The sequence below is a fragment of the Anoplophora glabripennis genome, unplaced genomic scaffold (assembly GCF_000390285.2).
Source record: "Anoplophora glabripennis isolate ALB-LARVAE unplaced genomic scaffold, Agla_2.0 scaffold14, whole genome shotgun sequence".
Taxonomy (NCBI): domain Eukaryota; kingdom Metazoa; phylum Arthropoda; class Insecta; order Coleoptera; family Cerambycidae; genus Anoplophora; species Anoplophora glabripennis.
The window spans coordinates 2306236-2319603 of record NW_019416352.1 but is presented as its reverse complement, the minus strand read 5'-3'; the positions used below and the strand labels follow the sequence as shown (position 1 = coordinate 2319603).

Genomic DNA, 13368 nt, shown 5'->3' with positions numbered 1-13368 from the left:
ATTTTTCCCCTTATGCGTTGCATGTAACGATACAATCGACAGTTTCAAAGTAATGTATAGAAAATAATCTAAATTGTTCATTATCGGTCACAGATACTGGAATACTACACAGACAAATATAAAAATTATGCCATATAAAAAACTACCCAGTACGTAGAGCCCATTTTTTTTTAAGCATTTCAATCTGGAGAACTTTGAATATATTTAATTTCATACTAGTCTGTTATTAACATTGGATATATTAGATGAGAAATACGGAAATACAAACAACTAAAAAACTGTAATACAGAGGACACCAATGAAAAGTCAAAAAAAAAACACTGTCCAAGATCTGACCTTCAAAAAATAAAAATTTTACTGGGTAGTAGAATTTTTACACCTACTCGATAACAATTTTTTTAACGTCTTCAAAACGAAGATAAGGAAAGCTGTTGTTGTAAGATAAGAAATAAAATCCCAATATTGTTAAAAAAGTTAAGTATGTAATCTAGCAGGATGAAAGATAAATATAAAAAAATGATAATCGCGCTAAAACATATACCTATCAAATTGCCATCTGATAAGATACCTGCAAACTTTTCTCCTATTTATACATTTTTTACACAAGACTATACATAAAATAACTATAAGCTGCATTTTGGGACCCCTGCAAATTTGTATTCATATGGTTTCTTTGTTATTAGAAAAACCAATACACTTTTGCATACCTAAAAATTTGATGCATTTTTTTACTTTAATTAAATAAATGAATGACATTACAAACTGTCATCCATTATGTAGAGCTCATCTACATCTCCAACATAAAAAAAAGATAAAACCGAACTGAAACAATATATTATTCGGAACTGAACAGCCTTGTCCTTTACATTAACTTTATACATTTCATTCGTTCTTTGATATTAATTAACTTACGAAAACACGTAGGTCCATGCTAATAAATATTAATTGTTAATAGATCGTGACATTTCCAAACGGGTGTTAACAAATTTGGGCGTGATTTAAATTTATCGCGTTGTCAACGTTTCACTTTTCAAAACGATTTAATCAAAATTTCAATGTAGACATGTTCAAACAAATAACGGATTTTCTCGAACACAACCGGTATACAACTCATGTCAATTTGACAGCATATAGTCTTGTCACTCTGTGGTCAAAGGATCAATTAATATTATCAGCAGAAAAGTAACTCCTTAAAATATTCAAACGCTGATGTCATTTCGTTTTAAGATATTTGTAGTTTCTCCATCAACCGGTATCACACCAATAAGTAACAGAAACCAACAATATTAGCACAATTTCCTGCTACAGATTGATATTAACACACCCAACAGATTCAAGTTTAAACATACATATTTTTATTTATGCATAATGTAAATTAATTGAATATTGTGTAGAATTGCGCATTTCAGTTAATATTTTCTTTTTACGATGGATTGTTAGTTATTTCATTGTATTGTTATATTTCCAAATTGTGTTACTCCTATAATTTTTTATGTGATTATACTATATGTACTTGAAATAAACATGCGAATAAAAGTGCGAATTTACAATGACCTATTTTGGCTTAACCAATCAGACATGTGTGTGAGTGTAGAGAACTCCGCCAGCGGTTTAGCAGATCACATGTTTACATACATGAATACATACTTACTTAGTCAAATGTTTTTAAATTATAACCTACAATGATAAGAATTGTGGACATTTACACATACCTCTAATATTATATTGATTTTTTACAAAAAAAAAAAAGAAAAATGAATTGAATATTGTGTAAAATTAAGCATTCGAGTGCATATTCTCATAAAATGCCTTATTACTTCTTACATTGATTGTTATTTCCTAATCTTTCATGTGGTTATACTATATATGACCTAAATACATTAATTAATTAATAATAAATTTTCACATAATCTGTTTTAGCTCAACCAGCAAGAGACTTTGTTAGCAGTCTAGCAGACCACGTTTAGATTTGTGGCGTAGTAACGCAGCATAATTTTTAACAATCTAAAGTATTGTTATTGTAAATACTAAGGGAAGCAAATAATATGACTTTGTGAATCATAACTTATTTATTTTTAATTGCAAACTCATTTATTATAAAAAAATTTACAAATTATTCCTCACTGGCCTAAAGAGACCTAAGATTAATTTAAGCTTCAACAGTTTTAGATACTATGACCACGAATTTAGTAACTCGTTTTTAAATTTAAAAATTTAAGGAGAAGGATTTCATTAAAAAACGTGTAAAATTAAGTAGGACAATTAAGACTTTTAACTGTTACTGACTTTGTTAATTTAAACCTGTCGTGTCAAGTTTTTCATTGTACTAATGTTTTAACAAAGCTGTTTTATTAATTAACTAATTTAAATAATATTATACCTTAAGTATATAACGCAAAAAAGTATATTTTACTCAAAGAAAAAGTATTTACTTCATTAATAAACGTTTTTGAATTTATTTAATGTTTAAAGTTATATTCTTTATAGAAATATGTTAGTATAGTCTTTCCGAAGTCAGTTGAACATGTGTAAAAACGCCTAGCAATAAAATTTCGCTGCATTTTAACGAAAACTTGAAAAATACGTTTTATAGAATTTTTCTTCTAGTTTTAAAATCGGACCAAGCAGACTCCCGGCAAAAAAATGTATAAAAAATTTGAAATTGCAATTGGGTAAAAACTAATGGTCCGACAGCGCCTGCCTTTTGCACACTTAAAGCTGATATAATTATCTACAGTAGAGCGCCGATTATCCGAAAGCCGGTCATCCGAAACGTCGGTTAACCGAAAGCGCTTCAGACGGTAAATGTTCACCTATACACCTATCCTCAATTTGTGTCACTGACATCAGTGTTGTTTTTAACTGTCGTGCTGTTGATTGTTGTGCTGAGTGACTTCTAGTAATGTCGGCAAAACGTAAACATGTTGTGCTTAGTCTTTCTGACAAGCTCAAAATTGTAGAGATTAAAAAAAGGTGCAAGTGGATCGAGTTTAGCTCGAGAGTTTGGTGTTGGAAATTCAATGTTTTATACTGTACATATGTAATACTCTAGTGTGTCATTAAAAATTGTTACGGTGTAATGTATTTCCTGTCCAATAAACGTGTTTTCTTTGTATCCCACCCATCCCACTACCCTAACAAAGAAGTATGTAGACGTTTCTCCAGAAATGTTCGGTTATCCGAAAAATCGATTATCCGAACACCCTCTGAACAAATTATTTCGGATAATCGGCGCTCTACTGTACTTCTGCGCCAAATTTCAGCTCTTAATCTTCGTAAATGACAAAGTTATGAAGTTTTTGAAAAAAATGACAAATTTTCCGGTTTTTCTCCGGTTCTAATCAACCGATCGAATAGCTCGACCACTTATTTTCTTCGAAATTTAATTTCCTACAACTTTTCGATTTACGGAATTGGGATTGCTCTAGTAGTTTTGGTTTTACAAGCAAAAATCTAAAAAAACCGCGATTTTTTGCACTAAGACATGGTAATAACAAATTAATTGATAACGAAAACACATCCGAGTATATCTACGGATTGTCTTTTAAATGATGGCACAGGTGGTATGCTGTTAGTATTTTTGTCAAGATATTACTTTTTTTTGCTCCATTGATTGGCCTAATAAAATAACACTTTAGGATTTATTTTGTAAATTTGCATTGTGAGTGGTTTACACAAAAGTGTAAAATTACATTACCTTTATAAGGTAATTTTACTGTGACGTCAAAATAATCAAAAGACCAAGTGTAATTTTACATAAAATTTTTATGAGTGTATACCAAGGGCCTAGTCTAAAAGTTTCTCCTACAAATGCCTGGCAATTACTTTTTAAACAATGTCATAAACAAAACACGTATCACGAATTCGAAGAAACACGCCATTTTTGCCCTGTCATCCCGGTAGAAAGTCGACCAAAGAGACCTACATACCGACGTAATTCCTACGCGGCAAGCCAACATTCTGTCTTACTCAAGGCATCACGAGAGGCCTATGAGGCGGTGTTTCTATTTTTCGACATACCTACCTCTCGAAGAACAGACAGGGACAGCAAAACACCTCTCCCAACATTATAACAATATTCAGTGCGTGCCAACGTTGAGTGCAATAATGTTTTCGGTTCGAGGATACTAGAAAATTCCTTCCTATTATTACCGTAGATAAAAGTTTTAAGCAATATACAAATTAATTTTAATATTATTAATTACTGCAATTAACGGTATTTACTTGAAAGAAACAAATACTAATCACAAGTCATTATGTACTTATCTAGAGTGTATATACGTATTTAACAACGTCGGGTTGGTGCAACGGAAAATATTCCTTGACCCGCACGGATCAATATTGGATTAGGTTACCAGAAAAGTAAACCGTATCTCCAGATTCCTACAATTCTATCTAACCTTCGTTTAAATTTAAAACTTATTGTTAAACGACAAGAAGTACGTAAGGGTAATGTAAATAATAAATTATTTACATATAAGTATTCATAATTAGTTTGTTCTAAAAAACGTTGGTAGCAATTTTATAATTGAGTACCTATTAGGTATTATTCAGCCAGCTACTAGAAATGTTGGAAACAGCTTCTGTTGAAAAAACAGTTAGTGCGAATAGCAAATTGTTAGTGAGGATTCTCCAAACAGTTCGCAGCTTGACCACTCACTTTGTCCAAGAGATGGGCAGCTCAAAAACAGAGTCCACAGTAAGAGTAGGGCAGATACAGTCTGTACTATATTTGTCGATATATAATTTCAAGAAAACCCCTGCGTCGCTGTCGCGGAATTAACCGCATACGACACCCGGGGTAGAAAGACATTCTCGGAAAATTTCAGAGCACGCCCCTGGGGCGGTAAATTGTTACAGTAGTTCCGATAACAGAACTTTGTTGGCTTATTCTTTTCTTGGAAGGAATTATGTCTCAACAAAGATTGTACGGGCTGTACCTTTTGTGCAAAAATTTTATTTCCGGTCCGGTAAATATAGTTCTTTACTGAATTTGGTCAAGCTGTACTCTAAACTTCTAGTAGCTGCTGGAAACACTATTATTATCAATACAAAATGCAGTCGAGGTAAAAATATACAAATATGAGATACCAAATTCCTTAGGAACTGTACAAAATCGATTAGATTTTATTTGAAGATAGCCTAATTTGCAAAAACGGTTTGGGAGGCAAAGAGCACATTTTTTTCTCATTCAGATTTACAATTTTTGCCCCGGTTTGGATCCTCTGCAAATCTACGAAATTTTATTTGAAGATAGATGATGGTTAATCCTACCAAAAGAAAAAAATCGAATCAAATAACCATTTTTCTGATATCCTATCATTTCTACACAGCGAGGCCAAATCACCGAGGTCGTGACCCGACTATTTTAATTTTCCTGATTTGTTTGTATGTTTATATTATCAAATTTTTATTCAAGAAGTTATGAGCATTTGAATATTTTGGGAAAAAAAATTAAGTACCTGCAACATGGCAAAAACTAAAGACATCATAAACTTTTTTCCATTTTGCGTTTTGAAGTCGTTTTAAAATATATATGTAAAAAAAAATGCAATCGGCAGGTTCTAGAGCGAGATCCTTTTTATTCTGTCTTTTCCGAATTATTTTTTTTCTGTATTTTAATTTTTTACAGACAATGTACGCTATTAAACCAAATTTTATTATAGAAGTTAATAGCGATAACTAATTAGGTAATAAAAATACAATATTTTTAAAACAAAATTTTACTAATACTGTCATTATTAAAGGTCTAAATATTCCGATATTTTTTTTGTTATATTTTTGACCATTTGCATTTAGTAAAAACCGTTATTTGTAGATAAAAATTATGAAATAAAAAAAAAATTTCTAGAACTGACGGATTTTCTGTTTTTCTTCCATTAAATATTCCCGCAAGTGATCCAAGCGCTACTTCGAAGGATTCGACTCCTGTAGTTGTTAATATATTATTTATTTAATCTGTTTTCCAATTTCTATTTTTTTTATTTTCAATATTAAGGATGCACGACGAAAAATAATGATTAATTTTAAAGCACAAACCAACAGGCTCGTATTTAACGAACTTGTTCCCGTTAAGTTTGTTCGCACCAAATTCCCCCTTGTGCGAACCGAAAATAATTCGAAAAACGGTTCGATTTGGCCAATATTGCCCAACGATTATGTCTGAACTTTTAATTAAGAAACACGGTAAACGCGCTTCCCATATAAAACCAAATAATAAATTCCCGTTAAAGTCCGACATTCTACAAGTAAAATGTACCGACAAGTAGGCTCTTTTAGTACTTATCTTGCAACAATCTTCAGTAAATATCCGTATTTGATGTTTATACATCGCATTAGTAGTATTACAGTAACTATATTAATTCCATCTCTTTACCTTACTTTTAATTGTTACTGTTTCCTCGTTAAGCGCAAACAGTTTCATGAAAGCACCCATTGTATTTTAAGATTTATATTGAAAATGGAATTTCAACACAATACAATAACAAATATTTGTCATCATCGCATTGGAGGATTATTTGTACGACAAACGAACGTCTAAAAACAATCGAAGTTGGTCACGGATAGAACCACTTGATTTTTTTGAACTATATTCCACGCCCGATTTAATTTCGAAAAAATCATTACAACCTCCAACTGCAGTCGACTTAATGACGCTTAAGAGTGGTGTTTAATACAACAATTATCGATTTAAAAACTGGTATCGACTTTTACTATTCCACCAGTACATTTTTGTAACCTTTCATATCAACCTAAATATAGGTAACTTTCATATTGTGGAACTCGTTAACCTTAGCTCAAAATCGAAATAATTCAACCTATTAAAAAGAGTGCGCGAGAACGTGCTTTTCTTTCGATAATGGAACAGAGCCGGCAACCGGGAGAACGCACACCACCCTGATTACAAAAGTCGTTAATATTGCAACATAACTGTTGTTTCGCTAAAACAATTATGTACACGCAATATAATTTTAAGTACTAATTCAATTCTATACCCACTATCGCGGTTTTATATACATTTTATTTTTTATGTACTCAGCAAAAATATTAAAGCAGCAGACATATTTCCAATTTTTTTTTAGTGATATTTGAAAGGCTGTAACTTCGTGAATAATGGTCGTGTCGAGAAACAAAAAGCATCTTGAAGCTTGGAATTTTTCTGCTCCTTCAATTTCTTTGCCGAGTGTATATTTATAATAGTTACAACCTATTACATTACTTGGACCTTCGGTAAAAGCAGAACTCAATATGCATTAGTAAAATCAATAACATTAATAACAAATTTCACAGAAACAGTAAATTCCCGATATCAGATAATGTTGAAAGTATCAATAAACAGCACTAGATATTCGAATGTTGATTAATCAATGGGACACTGAAAAATTACTTCATACAAATAGTGTTCTTTTGAGTTTAAGTTAAGTCCATATCTATGCAGGTCGTACGCCTACATTTTTTTTTAATAAAAACCTTACGACTTCAAGGATAAAATAAAAACCTTGAACAATTATTTGAAATACCCATATAACAATAACAATTTATCACACCAAAAAATGCCGACAAATGCAAAGACTTTAAAAGTGCATTCAACCGTAAACTTTAGTCTGCAATTTATTCACACTGTACACTTAAAAGTTGCCTCGTCAGTTTACTGGAAACTATTTTTAAACTATAATTTTTTTGCCTAACCCATCCACAGATTTTCAAAAAAAACGTGAGCTCAGTAATAATCTTATTTATTAGTCTCACATATTTTATGAGTATGTAATACCTAATTTGTGGAATAATTCCTTCCAATATTTTTATTAGAAACGCTTATTTAAATATGTAGAATGACATACAACTAATTTAGTCAATTACAAAGCAAAAATAACAAGTTTGGTTCGGGTTAAGTGACTAAGACGATATTTGAAATCACCGCGAACTTAACCTTTCTTTTTCCCGTCACATATTTTTTGATAACGATTCAAGACGTACTGGCGTCAACACAAATGTTAATTTTGTAGTATATGAAAGTATTTAAAACTATAAACATTATAAGCCCGTACTACAAACTTTTCCTATATTAAAATTAGGACTTTCTGACAAAATTCATGTGTCGAATGCGCACCTACGTTCCGAAGAAATAGAAACTACGACAAAAATACACAAACAGCGCCGTTAAAACGTCTTCTGCACTACAATATGGTGTCGGGCGTAGCGGATACGTACCATTATAACAGAAATAACACCCAAAACAGTAACAGTATCCGAAAGTTCACAAAACCGAACACACAACAGACGAAATCCAGCTGTTCCTGACCGCTCCCAACAAACAAATATCGCCTTTATTTTCGAAAAACTGCGGATCGCGGAGAGATTCAATACGATCTGCCTTCGCACACCACAGTCAACCGGTGAACATTACCACGTGGCTCCCAAGCCTTTCGATAGTTCCTGAAAGTTCGAATGAGGCGCTTGCGCGTCAGCGCGCAAGGACAACGCGATCCTGACAGTGGAACGAGCGACAGAGACGAGGTTGGGCCGTCGGCAACAATCGCGGACATGCGACGTCATCCAAATCAAACAATCAAGTATTCCGCGGGCCGCATGCTAGATCGTATACCGCGGTTCATGTTTACAAAGAAAAATCGGGTTGTCCCTTCATATGTGGGGTGGGCGCCCAAGATATCTGCAACTGCAAGCCGGTATTCTTTCATTCGGTTATTCTAATAAATTGCCGTTGTCTTTTTGGTCCCCTCCGGAAGGAGGAGATAAGAAAAACGCTGTAATTCATAAAAATGACGGGTATCGATCGTTATTCTAACAAAGATTCGCTTTTATATCCTATTCCTATCGGCCTGAAAATAACTACGTCATATCCAGTTCTATTTTATTTATTTCAAATTCATGTTGAATAAACAAATAGTTTACACACGTCTAAAGAAGAGATAAATAACTAGAAAAATAATAGTAAATATAAAATTCAGTACTTTTAAAAACTTAAAATCTGTATGTATGTAAATATGTAATTAAAATATTGAAAATATGTAGTTATTATGAAAAACTACTTAATAAAGTAGCGATTCAGAACTTTTCAAATAAAAAAAAAATAGGATCTACAGGGGACTCTTACAAATACAATTATGTAAAGAAAAAAAATCAAAAAGGGTAGTTCAAAAATGATTTAAAAATACACTTCTGTACGGCACTGGAAACTGGTCCACTGTAAAACCTGACCACGCACAATGCGACCGGCATGGCGGCAAATTGTGATAAAAAAATAAAAGGGAAAAAATTAAAACAAGGAAGGAAAAAGAAATAAATAGAATTTTATAGCAACTATTTTATATCAGCAAATTCAACTGCTTTTGCCGCTATTGCTATTATTAATTAATAAAATTAATTTGTGGTTTTAACTTATAAAATAATTTGACACACCTGATGTTACAACAACTGTTCAAAATTTTGTCTACCGACGTGTAAACACAGTTACACAGTTTCTACGGACTAACACAAACAGTGTTGTCTTGCTTCACTATAAATTAAAACAATATTTATCAACTGCTATACACGCAAGTCATTTTTGACACTAACTACTAAAACAAACTATTGTAAACACTGTCGCAACGACGACTGTAAAATCGGATTGCAGTATTGGGAGTCGCTTGAGGCCACGTGGTTCTCCACGCTTATTACGAATGACGCTAGAGACTACAGTTGTCCAGCTATATAATGGTTGAAAGTAGTACAACTTCAATAATTTTTTTCTCGGAAACTATAAGGATTTTACAAATTTTTTTACGATATTGACTCCATTTCTCATGCCGTATCTATTCCCAAATTTTTTTGAATAAGTTGTGAATCACCCTGTATATACTTTAAATAAATTTATATTTTCTTTATACTGACGCAATATTTTTTTCGTCACACTAGACGAGTGGTAACGTCATCGATATTGTTTTTAAATGGGATTGTACACATTTTTTGCACGTTTTGATTTTTTTTTTATTTTCTTACCAACCATATACAATTAATTTGTATACCTTTGCATAACGAAAATTTTGAGAAATAATGAGAAAACTTTCAGCCTTTGGCTTTAGTTTGCGGTATTCGCTTTCTAAATCATATCAAATAGAAGGTGCTGGTAAAACAATTTTGCAAATTTTTTATAACAAAACATTCTTATATGTATATTTCTTCTGTGAGAATAATTATGGAGCTAGAGCTGCTATCGATTTATGTGCGGTAAATTAATTTTAAATTTTTCCAGATAAATAAAATTAAAATTGGTACAATTAAGAATCAAACAAACCAATTGAATTTTCGAAATACTTTTCTTAGTTAAATCCCCAGCCCAATTTTCATCAGTTTAAATCCAACGCCTTCAGATATATTACAATAAAAGTTACATTATTCAAAATATACCTTGAAATTTTGCGCCAATGTCTTTTTATCGCGGGTGTCGAATGCGGTTAATTCCAATAGAGTTACGCAGGGGTCTTCTTGGAACTCGTATCTCAACAAATATCATACAGACTGCACTTAATGTACAAAACTAAGCCGTTTAGAGTAAGTTCAAACGAAATACTCTTCTTAAACACCTTTTACATATTTAGAAAAGTTACCTTTGTAACACAAGTTTCCCTTGTAACTTTGATTAATTATAGTATTAAATACGTGTCGCCAGAGAGGACAGCTACAAAATATTTCTGTTAAATTATTGTTATTCGGAGTAACATAAACGTTGGCAAGATATTGACTTGGCGGGGATTCAATAAACAGTCAATTTGATATGAAAATGTAAATTTCATTTGCGACAACAAATTACACTAGAAATCTCCAAAACATTCTTAATGCAAGTTTAATCATTTCAAGGAAACCTGCAGGTAAAATTTGAATATCTTCCTGATACAACAAACTTATTTCTACATTGGTAGGTACCTGAAATAGAACATCGATTGACAAAATTTAACTGTTGTTTTAATATATTCGGAGATTAAAAAGGATAGAGTTCATTTCAATACAATATAATGAAAAAATTAATAAGATGCAAAGAAAGTTGGATATTGTATTAAAAGAAAGTCTAGTGTTGTTGTTTCATTGGAAAAATATATCGACTTCAATATGGAAATAAAATTATCAATTTTTCTCATTTGTTCATCAATACAGACATATACGCGTTCTATATCATATGTAAAACAAAACTAGCTTTCGAAATTTTTTTTAGAACACCCTGTAATGTTTTTGTAAAGCATTACATTAAAGACCTTACGCAAAGTGATCACAAATTATCTATATCTACCTCCAATACAAGAGAGTCACTTCGATATTTTGTAATAAGCACCCTTAACTTTTTGCCGAACCCCATCCTTTGTTACTAAGTGGGGATGTTTAATGCCCTTAACAGACAATATACAGCTTTACATCCATTTTGGTAGATGGACTTTTCTAGAATTCGCTAGCTCGAACTTCTTCGATACCAGAGATCCAGAGAATGATTTTATAATTATAACAAATAACAGATTTAACCGAGTAATACCCGACCCAGATTAACACTACTGTGCATTTATGTATTTATAATTGACATCTATGATATATTGAGCAAGTAAAATAAAAATACCTATCAGTTGTTAATACTTTACTGTGCAAATCCGTTATTATACTATAGTCTGTTTAGAAATGAAAGAGAGTAATAAAAGCTTATTATGTATGCAAATCGTAAATAAATGTAGTACTGGTGCTTATATTCAATATTTGAATGATGAGGTGTACTTTTAAAAAAACCTTGTGCGATCGGACTGTACTAAATTGTAGCAGGTAGCTAAAATTTAATCCCCGACAATCCGTCTTTGTCTATGCCGCTTCAATTTCTCGGTCCATTTCTCTTATAAGTAAACAATAAAAAAACAGCATTTCAAAACATGAGGCTACTTTAAGCATCATAACTGGGTTAATAGGGTATTTAGTAATTCAAATAAAATTATTCAATATTATTATCAAAATATTTATTTAAATTTAATGAATAAACTTTTATTCCACACAAAAATATATGTATTTTGAAAATTCGAATTATGGTGACTAAATGTTGTGTTGTATAAATGTACAATAAAGAAAATAAAAAAGTAGGTATATTAAAATTCATCATCTGAATATTCTGATGAATTATCTTATCTATAGGTTCCACAGTAATGCCAATTAAATTATCGAGTTCCCACATTTTCTCCTCTTCTTTTTGTACATGATCTTTGCCAGTTATCTGCAGTTACTCGTTCCAAGGAATTTTTTAACAAAATTTTCACGTCACTTAATTTAAACGTCGTATTATTTCGCGCTACATCTCCTTTTACCTGCGCCCAGATTAATTCGATTGGGTTAAGTTCACAGTGATAAGGTGGTAACCGTAGTACCGTTATTTGGCGATTTGTTGCCATTTCATCGATAACATATTTTTTCTGATCTTTATTAAGATTGACAAGTGTCAAAAGTTCCTTTTTCACCATATTTGTTTCAAAAGAAATGTTTTTTCCGGATAACCATTGAATTATATCGGCTTTCCTCCAAGCAGTCGTAGGCGTCCGCTCGGTCTGCCGTGAATGGTAACTGGCATTATCCATGACAATTACAGACCCCGGAGGAATAAGATCCAACATCTGTGTAAAATACTCTTCGAAAACATCTGCGTTCATGTCTTCGTGATAGTCACCTGTATTTTTAGATTCAAATAAAAGTAAACCGCCATCTACAAAACCACTGGCACTACCTATATGTGTCACTATTAATCTTCGCCCTTTACCTGAAGGTGCCTTGAACCCTGTTGAAAGTCCATCCAAAAATGCTTGTCGAAAACTTTTTACATTTTTATCTTGCCATACTTTTGTTACAGTATATCCCTCGTTGACCCAAGTTTCGTCTAGATAATAAATATTCCTCCCTTCGTCACGGAATTTTCTAATTGATCTTAAGTAGGATCTTCGCCAACAAATAATTTCATCTTTATCGATAAGAACTGACTTCCTGTTCTGCTTTTCCCAGCAAAAATTCAACTCTCGTAAGACGGCCCATAATTTGCTTCTACTGATTTTTGGCAAATCGTTGTCCTCTGAAAGTTCACTTAAAATTTTGTTTAGCGTTGGTATTTCTTTTTTAAAATAAAATGAGTGTACTTTTCTGCGAATGACATTTTTGAAGAAATCATCTATAACGACTTTTGACCTCCCTGTAGATGATTTTGGGGGATTTACAGTATCTTGTTCATTTTTTGTTTCCTTTAAAAGTCTGTAGATAGTCGATTTTCCAATCCCTGTCATTTTGGAACACTTTTCCACGATGTCGTCAACACTGTTGGTAGGATTTTGGTGTTTCAATGCATTAAATACATTTAATATA

At 32.1% G+C, this 13368-nt stretch overlaps 1 protein-coding gene across 4 annotated transcripts in view; it reads right to left on the bottom strand.

Moving 5' to 3' along the window:
- Positions 1-13368, bottom strand: part of LOC108904063 (A-kinase anchor protein 1, mitochondrial) — a 68766-nt gene that overhangs the window by 31048 nt on the left and 24350 nt on the right. The window contains exon 1 of one of the 4 annotated variants that reach the window (XM_018706455.2): positions 8212-8397. The exons of the other annotated variants lie outside the window; for them this stretch is intronic. The gene's annotated coding sequence lies outside the window, so the exon portion shown is untranslated. Of the gene's footprint in view, positions 1-8211; positions 8398-13368 lie in introns of those variants that run through there. 4 annotated transcript variants of the gene reach the window in all.